Genomic DNA, 10,334 nt, shown 5'->3' on the forward strand with positions numbered 1-10,334 from the left:
TTGAGGAGATTTCAGTTAGCCTCAACTGTTTGTCCTGCACACTCCCTCAGAGACTGGGTTTGAGATCCAGGTGTGAATTCAAGTAATGACCCAGGAACAGCATAGCTGGTGAGTTGTTGGCTTTGTAGTGTGCTGCATTGCAATATGCAAGGAGGATATTAGCGAGCTTCTAATTGAGTGTTAGTGTAGTGTGTTCTGCTGACATTGTTTGCGGTGCATTTTTTAGACTGTGGGCAAACTTTTCCATTAAGCCATTTGCAGCTGGGTGGAATGGTGCAGATGTAATATGTCTTATTCTATTCATTTTCAGGAATGACTGAAGTTGTTCCGCAACAAACTGTGGCCCATTGTCACTGATGAAGTGTTCTGGAACTCCAGTCCTTGAAAAGAGATTTCTCAACACATCAACATTGTGCAAGGCTTAATGGAGGCTATTGGGAACACCTCTGACCACTTCTACCAATAAATTTGTGCCCATGAATGGTCTGGCAAAGTCTACATGAATTCTGTGCCAGGGCAACGCAGGCCATTCCCAGGGATGGAGAGGCGCTGCTCTTGGCATCTTCTGGATGCGTTGGCATCCCAAACAGTGCATGGCAAGCTGCTCGATCTGCTGATCCATCCCAGGCCACCAGACAAAACCTCAAATCAACACTTACATTTTGACCATGCCAAGATGACCAGCATGTAGCTCCTCCAATGCTTTATTCTCTCATCTTGGATGGTATAACAACTCTCGATCCTCACATTGGGCAACCATGGTCAAGGGCAAGTTCATCATGGTGCTTGTAAGAGTGGGAGAACTGGAATTTCTGCTGCATGTTCCAGCCATTTTGGGTTGCCATGAGGACTTGAGACAGTGTGGGGTCATTACTGGTTTCCCTTTGGATCATCCTTGCTGTATTAGGGAGACTTTCAATTTGCATTAGGGAGAGTACATCAAGAGGAGTGTCCTTTCTTGTCAAATTTTCAGGTGTTTCCCTTTCCAAGGGTAAACAGGCCAATCCATCAGCATGATTAGTCATCCTCTTGAATTTGATCTTGTAATTGTGTCCCATCTCTGTATTCGAGCTGTTACTGTCAGTGGAACACCCTTCAGTGGATCGAAAATGGACAGTGATGGTTGATGAGCGACAAATGAGGGTGAACTCTCCCATACAAATACTGTTTGAAAGGTTTTACACTCCATACCAGACTCAAGGCCTCTATCAATCTGTGTTTAATTTTTCTCTGCAGTGGTAAAGAAACGTGATAGAAAGTCAGTGTTCACTTCCATCACCCATAACTTGTGACATGACTGCACCTAACCATAACGTGAAGCATCACTGGATGATGTGGATCATAATGTGTGCGTACAGTGTCTGATGTCACCATTTCCTTTACCTTTTGGAAAGCCACCTCACACTGCTCGTCCATTGCCATTTCTTCCCGATCTGTAGTAACAAGTTGAAAAGGGGTGGGGCACAGTAAGAAGTTTTGGCAGGAATTGACAAATCCCAAAAAGGATCGCAAATGTCACACATCCTTTGGCTTTGCAGAACTTTCTCAGCAGACTGAGCGCATAATCTTCTCACCTTTTTAACACTGTCTTGGGATTTTGGAGATGTTGCTGGTCGTATTTGCTGGTAAAATGATGCCATCCAGGTAACACTGAGTTCCTGGACAGCCTTACAGCACCTGGTCCATAATTTTCTGTTAGATTTCAGAATGTGCTTCAAATTAACCCTATTACTGTATAACGACAAAGCCGTTTGAGTGCTGATGGTGAGAAACACTTTGGATTTGTCTTCCATTTCCATCTATAAGTAGGCCTCACTAAGTTCACTTTGCTGAAGTGTTTCCCTCCAGAAAAGAGGTATTAAGTTCAATCAAAACTTCAAGTGGACAGCTAATGATATTTTTAAGTTAGTAAAGGCAATAGAGCCTTAGTGTTGGGTATGTTTCACATCTTTCTGTTATCTCATCTGTCTCTGGCTCCCCCTATTGTGCAAAGGGAAGCTATTTTTTTCAGGAAGACCTTTCTGTAAAAGTCTCACTACAAGAGGCCTCACTCATTTGGCTTAAGTACACACAATCTCATCTGTAATATGCAGAAGTGTGTGTGTCACTTTAAAGGTCTTGCTTGATTACAACTTCCCCAGGCTTTCTTTGTCTTCCTCTAACTTCCACACTCCCTTCTCTTTGTCCTGTAGAGGACAGTGTAAGTCTTACTGAATTTCGATAGCACAGAGTCTCTGAACCCTGTGACGGTTTCATCAGGGGCAATTGGCTGTTGTACCATGATGGAGGTGGATGCCTTGTGGGCTAACATTCCACGGAGTAATCTCAGGCAAGAGACTAAAAAGAATATGGCCTCAACCAAGAAAATGGCTCCCACTGCCCGCTGTACAATGGAGTTGAGTCAGCCCTCCAGGAAAGAATGAAGCCAGCTAAAGGGTCCGTGAGGTGAGGATGGAACCTTGTGCAGCTCTTTCTCAATTGCCTTAAGCTTATCAGCTTCCACTTGGATGTGAACAGCTAAACTGGTAATATTCTCAGATATATCAGGATGCACATGCAACATTCCTGGCCAGTGAAGGCACAAGTACCACCCTTTTTGGCCAACAAATAGTCCAATGATAATGGATTTGAAGGCACACAGTGCAGATTGCCATTTCTTTGGTGGTGACGACACCGATGACCTGCCTCATATCACGCAGCACTAAGGCTGTATCATTAGCCAATTTCTCCAGTGTCACAGCCATATTGATGCTGTTGCAAGCAAGAGAAAATCTGCAGATGCTGGAAACCCGAGCAACAGTCCTGCCGAAGGTTTTCGGCCTGAAACGTCAACTGAACTGTTTTGTATAGGTGCTGCCTGGCCTGCTGAGTTCCTCCAGCATTTAGTGTTTGATGCTGTTGTGAGTGAGTCTGGCAGGTCTCCAGAATGGGGGTGCTATAATCCAGAAACATTCAGTAAGGTTCCTTTGATACGAATGTGGAATGTAGAGCAAGTGTAGGCATGTGTAGGCCTGACAATGACAACGACCCCTCCACAGCTTTGTTTCAGGCCAAAGGTGCCATTTTTTGTTTGATACTTAGGCAGCCAGCGATAGGCATGACAGCCACACACCAAATAACAGGATTTGGAGGGTCACCAGTGGTATAGGCGTCACACATACTGTACCCTTACCGAAGTCTAGTCGCATCCCTTGCAGGTTATAGTAACATGCTTCATCTCATCCATGAAGCAACTTCAGCACAGGGTCACTGGTGAACGCAGCAGGCCAGGCAGCATCTCTAGGAAGAGGTACAGTCGACGTTTCAGGCCGAGACCCTTCGTCAGGACTAACTGAAGGAAGAGTGAGTAAGGGATTTGAAAGTGGGAGTGGGAGGGGGAGATCCAAAATGATAGGAGAAGACAGGAGGGGGAGGGATGGAGCCAAGAGCTGGACAGGTGATTGGCAAAGGGGATATGAGAGGATCATGGGACAGGAGGTCTGGGGAGAAAGACAAGCGGGGGGGGGAACCCAGAGGATGGGCAAGGGGTATAGACAGAGGGACAGAGGGAGAAAAAGGAGAGTGAGAGAAAGAATATGTGTATAAAAATAAATAACGGATGGGGTATGAGGGGGAGGTGGGGCATTAGCGGAAGTTAAGAGAAGTCGATGTTCATGCCATCAGGTTGGAGGCTACCCAGACGGAATATAAGGTGTTGTTCCTCCAACCTGAGTGTGGCTTCATCTTTACAGTAGAGGAGGCCATGGATAGACATATCAGAATGGGAATGGGATGTGGAATTAAAATGTGTGGCCACTGGGAGATCCTCCTTTCTCTGGCGCCTGTCCAGCTCTTGGCTCCATCCCTCCCCCTCCTGTCCGTTCCTATCATTTTGTATCTCCCCCTCCCCCTCCCACTTTCAAATCTCTTACTAACTCTTCCTTCAGTTAGTCCTGACGAAGGGTCTCGGTCTGAAACGTCGACTGCACCTCTTCCTAGAGATGCTGCCTGGCCTGCTGCGTTTGCCAGCAACTTTGATGTGTGTTGCTTGAATTTCCAGCATCTGCAGAATTCCTCTTGTTCAGCACAGGGTGGTGTTATTGTAGGTAGGCTGACAGCAACCCCCGAAACAGTTGCACCAGCAAGAGTCATTCCTATGGGTAGTGCAGTTCCTTGCTCCCTTTAGTTTTAGTTTCATATTCAAAGTAAAACAGAATCGAACTCACCATGATTCAGGAGTATAGGCTGCATTGGCCGTCCTTGCTGATAAGGATTGCTGGTGACCACTTGATCTTTGCTATTCTTGGGTTACTAATATGCACTATTTGCTTTGGGTAATTTGCATCGGCAATTCACCTTCCAAATGTATAGGCCCTCTAGAGCACACCTATCAGCCTGAACATAGAACATAGAAATCTACAGCACATTACAGGCCCTTCGGCCCATAGTGTTGTGCTGACCATGTAACCTACTCCAGAAACTGCCTAGAATTTCCCTACCACGTAGCCCTCTATTTTGCTAAGAAAAAAAAAAGGATACATTCACAACTAAGGCCAAGAAAAGTATAAAAAGTATTGGTGTAATGCAACTCTTCAGCATTTAGGCAGAAAATAGATTTCTAGATTACTCAAAATGTATAGCACATATTAGTCACTCAAAGTGGCAAATAGCAAAGATCAAGAGCTCCGTCCGTCAGGCCTCAGCATCAAGATTCTGCCGGCCACATGCTCCCTGGTCAGGAGGCACTGATGGCTCAACGTGGGCGACACGTACCGACGTCAGCTTTCCTTGGACCTTTAAAGAGCTCTATCTGGTTAGCAACACTCGGAATGGACCTCCCTAGCGTGGCTCCAGGCAGTTGATGGAACCCTTTAACAGTTCGCATTAATGCCACGCGTTACTGTACCATGTTTTCACTCACAGTATGTCCATCTGTTTTACCGATAAGAATAGAGTGACCGGCAAGTGCAGGGGACGTCCCAATAGCACCTCATGCGGTGATAGTGCCGTTAGCTGGTTCGGAGCGCGCCGGATTATCATGAGGGCCAATGGAAGCGCCTCTGGCCAACTTCGTCCAATTTCCTCACAATTTAGCCAGCTTTCTTTTCAGGGGAGCATTATGTCTTTCAACTGCCCTAATAGATAGAGGGTGGTAAGGACAGGTGAGATGGTGCTTACACTCTAAGGCTTTCGTTAGTTCCTGTATCACCTTGCCTGTGAAGTATGGGCCGTCAGAGCGCCCGAACTTTTCCAAACCTAGGACTAAATTCTGGTAAAACGGGTTTAGCGACAGTTCTACAGCTGGATACGTTTCTACTCACCCTGAAAACACACAGACAACGACAAGCACATAATTGTAACCATACTTTTGGGTAAATTGCATGAAGTGCATTTGGAGGCAGACGAATGGTCCCCAGGGGCCGGGTCTAACAGCAGACTTTTGCCAGGAACCTTGCAAAGGCGCAGGTGATTTAGTCCATGAAATCTTTTCGGCCTCGGGTGCATCACGCTGAATGTTCATCAATAGAATATGAAAAATAATTGGCAGCCTGAACACATGGCCCATAAAGTTCCGCTGCGGCCGCCTTGGCACCGAAATCAGTCCGTTTATTGCCTTGAGCTATTTCATCGCTTCCATTATGGTGAGCAGTACACTTAACAACTGTGATAGCAGAAGGTAATTGAATACCGGAGGGAAGATTGGCAATCAACCTGCTATGTTTTATTGGAGTTGAGAAATCCACGTAGCTTCCATAATTGTCCATAGTCAGATGCCACTCGGGGGCATAACGAGGGGCTGTATAAATAATTCACAGTAATACCGGCTGCAGGATGCAAGCTCTTGTCAATCTGGGATGGGGGGGGGAACTCCCCACGTACACCAATAACTGTATTCGCCAGAATACAGCTGAGGATCGTAGCTGGGTTCGGAACTGCGGGATAGGTTAGTATCAGAGATACGTCAGGTATCCTTTCCCGGCGTCCGCACCGGCGGTACCCCTGTACTATATGGATTCTGGTGGAATGACAACTGGCAATGCTTCCAATACAGGCTTAAACCAAGTCAAGTTTATTGTCAGTTAACTATATACATGCATATAATCATATAATGTATATAGAAACGAGACGATGTTTCTTCAAACCAGGGTGAAAAACACAATAGTACACATAACACACAATAACTTATGAAAGTACGGATAAAATCTACCGATAATAACAAACTGAAGTGCATTGATATTGAATATTGTAAAGTACGGAACAGATTAACCAGTGACACATCCAGCATGATGCGGCAGGGAGTTCAGAAGCCTGTAATATCTTTCTCTGCTCCTGGGTTCAAGGAATACTGAGATTTTGCGACTGGTACCTGAACGGGCAAGCGTTCGGCGGTTTCATCATTCCTTACCAGGGAGAGACTTAGGACATGATGTTCAAACTTGGCGGAATAGGAAATAGGGTTAAAAAAAAATTGCTGGGGAAGTACTGGAAGAGTTCCCATCGATTGGGCATAGTTAAACTCAGATGGTTTACGCAGGAGACGATTAAACCGTGTCCCAAATTCCGTGAGCGATTCGACGGTGCAACAGAAAGGGTGAAGTGCGGGCTAACATCAAGCAGCAGTTAAAGAAAACGGGTCAGCATCGGGTGGCCACACCTTCAGTGTGCATAGAAGGCAGAAATAACATGTTACGATCTTGAGCTATTGTTTCGTAGTTTTCTCATATCGTAATTTACGTATTAGCAGTCAGAGATTCATTAGTGAAATTCCACCGCCAGACCTCTGGTATTTTGGAATGGAGTTTTCCAACAAAGCACGAACAGTTGGGGTAGACTCTCTCAGGCACCTCGAGTTGTATCCTTTCTGGGGAGCAGAGTAATATGCATCCCAGTTTACAGTGAAAATCCCGGCCCGATGAATTAATCGGTGATTCAAGTGCTACTAGAAACTGAAATTTCCTCTTTATGTCCAAAAGCTGTTATGTGACCCTACGGCAAAGATGGCTGTCCTGTGAGTCCCACGACCTGTGCTGATTCATCACTTACAGATGCTTGCGGCCAGTCAGGAGCGCGGATTATAGAAAAAGTGGCTCCAGTATCAATCTAAAATTGCGGTCCAACTACAGTCAAAGGAATAACAGGCTCAGAAATCTCTACAACGGGCAGGGTTTAGGCATGGTGCCCCTATCCTCGAAGCTGGGGGTGCTGTCCAAGTGGATTATTTACCGTAAACTCTGTAGTCGCTGCGCGGGTGGTGGTGGAGGCGGCAGCTGATTGTTTTCAAAACTGTCTTGGCGCTGAAGGCATCTTCGAGCCCCATGGCCAGGTTGCCCGCAAACCAAACACAACCCGAGCATGTCCTTCCCATCCCTTGGCCGTCCACCTCCCCCAACCCTGCGAGGGAGACCTTGGTACAGTTAGAAGTATTTTATCCTTTTCCTTTAACATTTCTAGACTTTTGATATTGTAACTATCTCTGGCAATGTTGGAAAACATTTACTACTTTGTTTAACTCTTCTACCTCCCATCCCACACAAGAGGCAGTGAACATTTCTTTTAACCTGGGCTGTAGTCCCCTCACAACAACATTAACCAAGACCGATGTTCTGGTTTCAGAGGGCAATCCAGAATATTTTTGAAATGCATCATGCCATTTATTCATCAACATTTTCGTCTGTTCTCTGTGTGGCACTGTGTATCTTATGCCCATCTGCAATGCTAAGGAAACTTTTCTTCAATGCTTCCAGTAGATTAGCCCACAGTGTGTTCAGATCAACATCTTGGGCCTGAGTTGGCCACTTAAGATGCCCCTAAATTGTTTCCACTTAACAACCCCAGGCTGACACCCTTAACTGCATATATATTATCAACATTTGGAGTATGTCATTTGTAGAGAATTTCCATCTTATGGTTAAATATTTCTACACCCTCATTAGGAGCAGATGTCAATTCTATTATAGCCCGTAATTCGGAGCTAGACCATTGTCTGTAAGCTTCAGCCAGTCTCCCCTTTTGGTCCTGGAAATTCGTGCACTAGGTAAAGACCCACACTAGGGTCATGAAATCTTGCGTGTTCCACTACTGTATCTAGTGAACCAGAACCCCTTCCACACCCCATTGTTGTTCTTTACCTCCTGAACTATTAGTCAGAATCTCAGACAGTGCTGGAGAACTGGTTGCCTCTGATTGTCCCAGATAATCGGGAAGTGGCACCTGGTGTGGGCTCTGTGGAATTGCTAACTGGGGGATACAGAGATTATAGTCATCTAATTCATCTCCAGATTCTGATGCCATTTGTTTAAGTTGTTTGTTTCCCACACCCCTCAAAGCAGACACCATCATCTTTGTCTGTCTTTTTGTATCTCTTCCATGCACATTATCTTATCTGTAGTAAGCAGAGGTGCCTCCAGCAGTCTCACTTCGAAGGCCTTGCTTGACCACACCTGCCTGAAGAAGGGTTTCAACCGGAAATGTCGACTGTTTGTTCATTTCCATAGATGCTGCTAGACCTGCTGAGTTCCTCCTGCATTTTATCTGCGTGTTAACCCAGGCTACCTTTGCCTTACCATATCTTCCACAATGCTTATTCTGTTTGAATTGCCTTTCTACCAAACAAGATTCAGCTGTATTCTGAATCTCCTGTAGATTGCATTACACTTCTGCATGGTACAGTATCCCATTGGAGAGTGTGGTGCTGCTTTAGAGCTGAGATCATATGATGCTGCCACTGTTTGATAGCTCTGTTTCATTAACCTGATTTTCCAACACTATCTTTACTGCATTAAATAACCTGTTTCCCCATTTGCATCTGGGTGGTAAGGACAAATGAAAATGGCACTTTATTCAATGGCTTTCATAAATTACTCAAACTGAAATATTTTAATCTGATATGACTTCTTGTAGAGGATGAAATAGTTCTGAATTTCTATTGATGTATTCTATTGTGGCTCATTGCTGTTGCTTAATATGAAAAGTTAGCACAACTTTTAAACAGTAAGCTACTGTATATGGATCCAATGAAATGGTCTTAAAAGCCATTCCCACGTCAGAATGTTTCCTTAAGAGGTTCCCCTCCAAATCTACTGACCAGAACACTCTATCTGTCACTGGATAAAGCCTCTTGCTATGCTTTCATGTTTTCTGTACCCAGTAAATCCCTTCAGGATTGCAAAGTTGTTGGACAATTGATTGAGTGTGCAAGTGTTCATCCTTCTGAATCAGTTCATCCTCTTAATGCATATTCATTCACGGTGCTCAGAATGATACTCTGTGTGGCTGTAGCTACTCTCGTTGGTGTGTCGGGTACTTCATTTTCTATTGCCCATAGGACATAAATTACACTTTCTGTATTCATTGTGGCTTCTTCATAAAGTGGTGTCAGTAAGGTGTCCAAAGCTTTGATTTGATCCAGTCAAAGAAACCCCATCCATCAGATTGATGTAGCTTAGCTGCCTTCCAGCTACGATCAGCTAAATCAGTTGTCTTCAAATTCAACATGTATCTAAGTGTAACACTCTTTGTCTATAAATGCACATGTTCCCCCCTCCCATAAAATTTAATACATCAAGAGATACATTTAATGTCAGAGAACTGTATAAATATACATCCTGAAATTTAGAAAGAAGACCTAATGCTATACATTTTTGGAGAACAGTTTTCTCATTGCGACCATTTCTGTTGATACTAAAATCCTGCTCAAACTAGAAGGAAAGCAAGGTACTCCCTGATCACAAATAATCATTGAAATAGCCAGATACAAGTGACATGACACCTGCTGCAGAAAAACTAAGAAGCTTCTCAGAAAAATACAGAATCAGCTATCCTACAATACTGGAAAATTCGCTGACAATTACACACATCTAGGAGATTATAATAAAAATACAAGCAAGTCAACAAAAAGCTAAACTTACAAGAAAAATAATTTTATACTCTAACCCAACATTAGATTCTGACTCTGATTTTGAAATAATATTAAAAGTCAGAATAGATTTGACAGTTGTCTGACGGTGGGGGAGTGGGTGTGGTGGGACATGGGGGTTAATCAGCAGTATGTTCATCTGTTTCTTGCGAAGAGTTTATTCCGGCATGCCTAGGTGATGACATCACCGTGCAATGGCTTCTCCAGTTGAGATCAGAATGACCTCTCCACAGCTAGGTAACAGTAGCTGATTGGCAAAGGCATCTCTGCCTGTGAAGGTCAAAGGTGAATCTGGATAACTTGCTGCAGAGAGCAAGTTCTGACCTACAGTAAGATCCCAAATTACCGATGGACTCCAGCTGGCATTATTTTACAATTATTGTAGCATTCCTTCCATTTATCTTGCCTTCTACATTAGAGTAATATCTTTTGCTATATC

The sequence above is a fragment of the Mobula birostris genome, chromosome 16 (assembly GCF_030028105.1).
Source record: "Mobula birostris isolate sMobBir1 chromosome 16, sMobBir1.hap1, whole genome shotgun sequence".
NCBI classification, from domain to species: Eukaryota; Metazoa; Chordata; class Chondrichthyes; order Myliobatiformes; family Myliobatidae; genus Mobula; species Mobula birostris.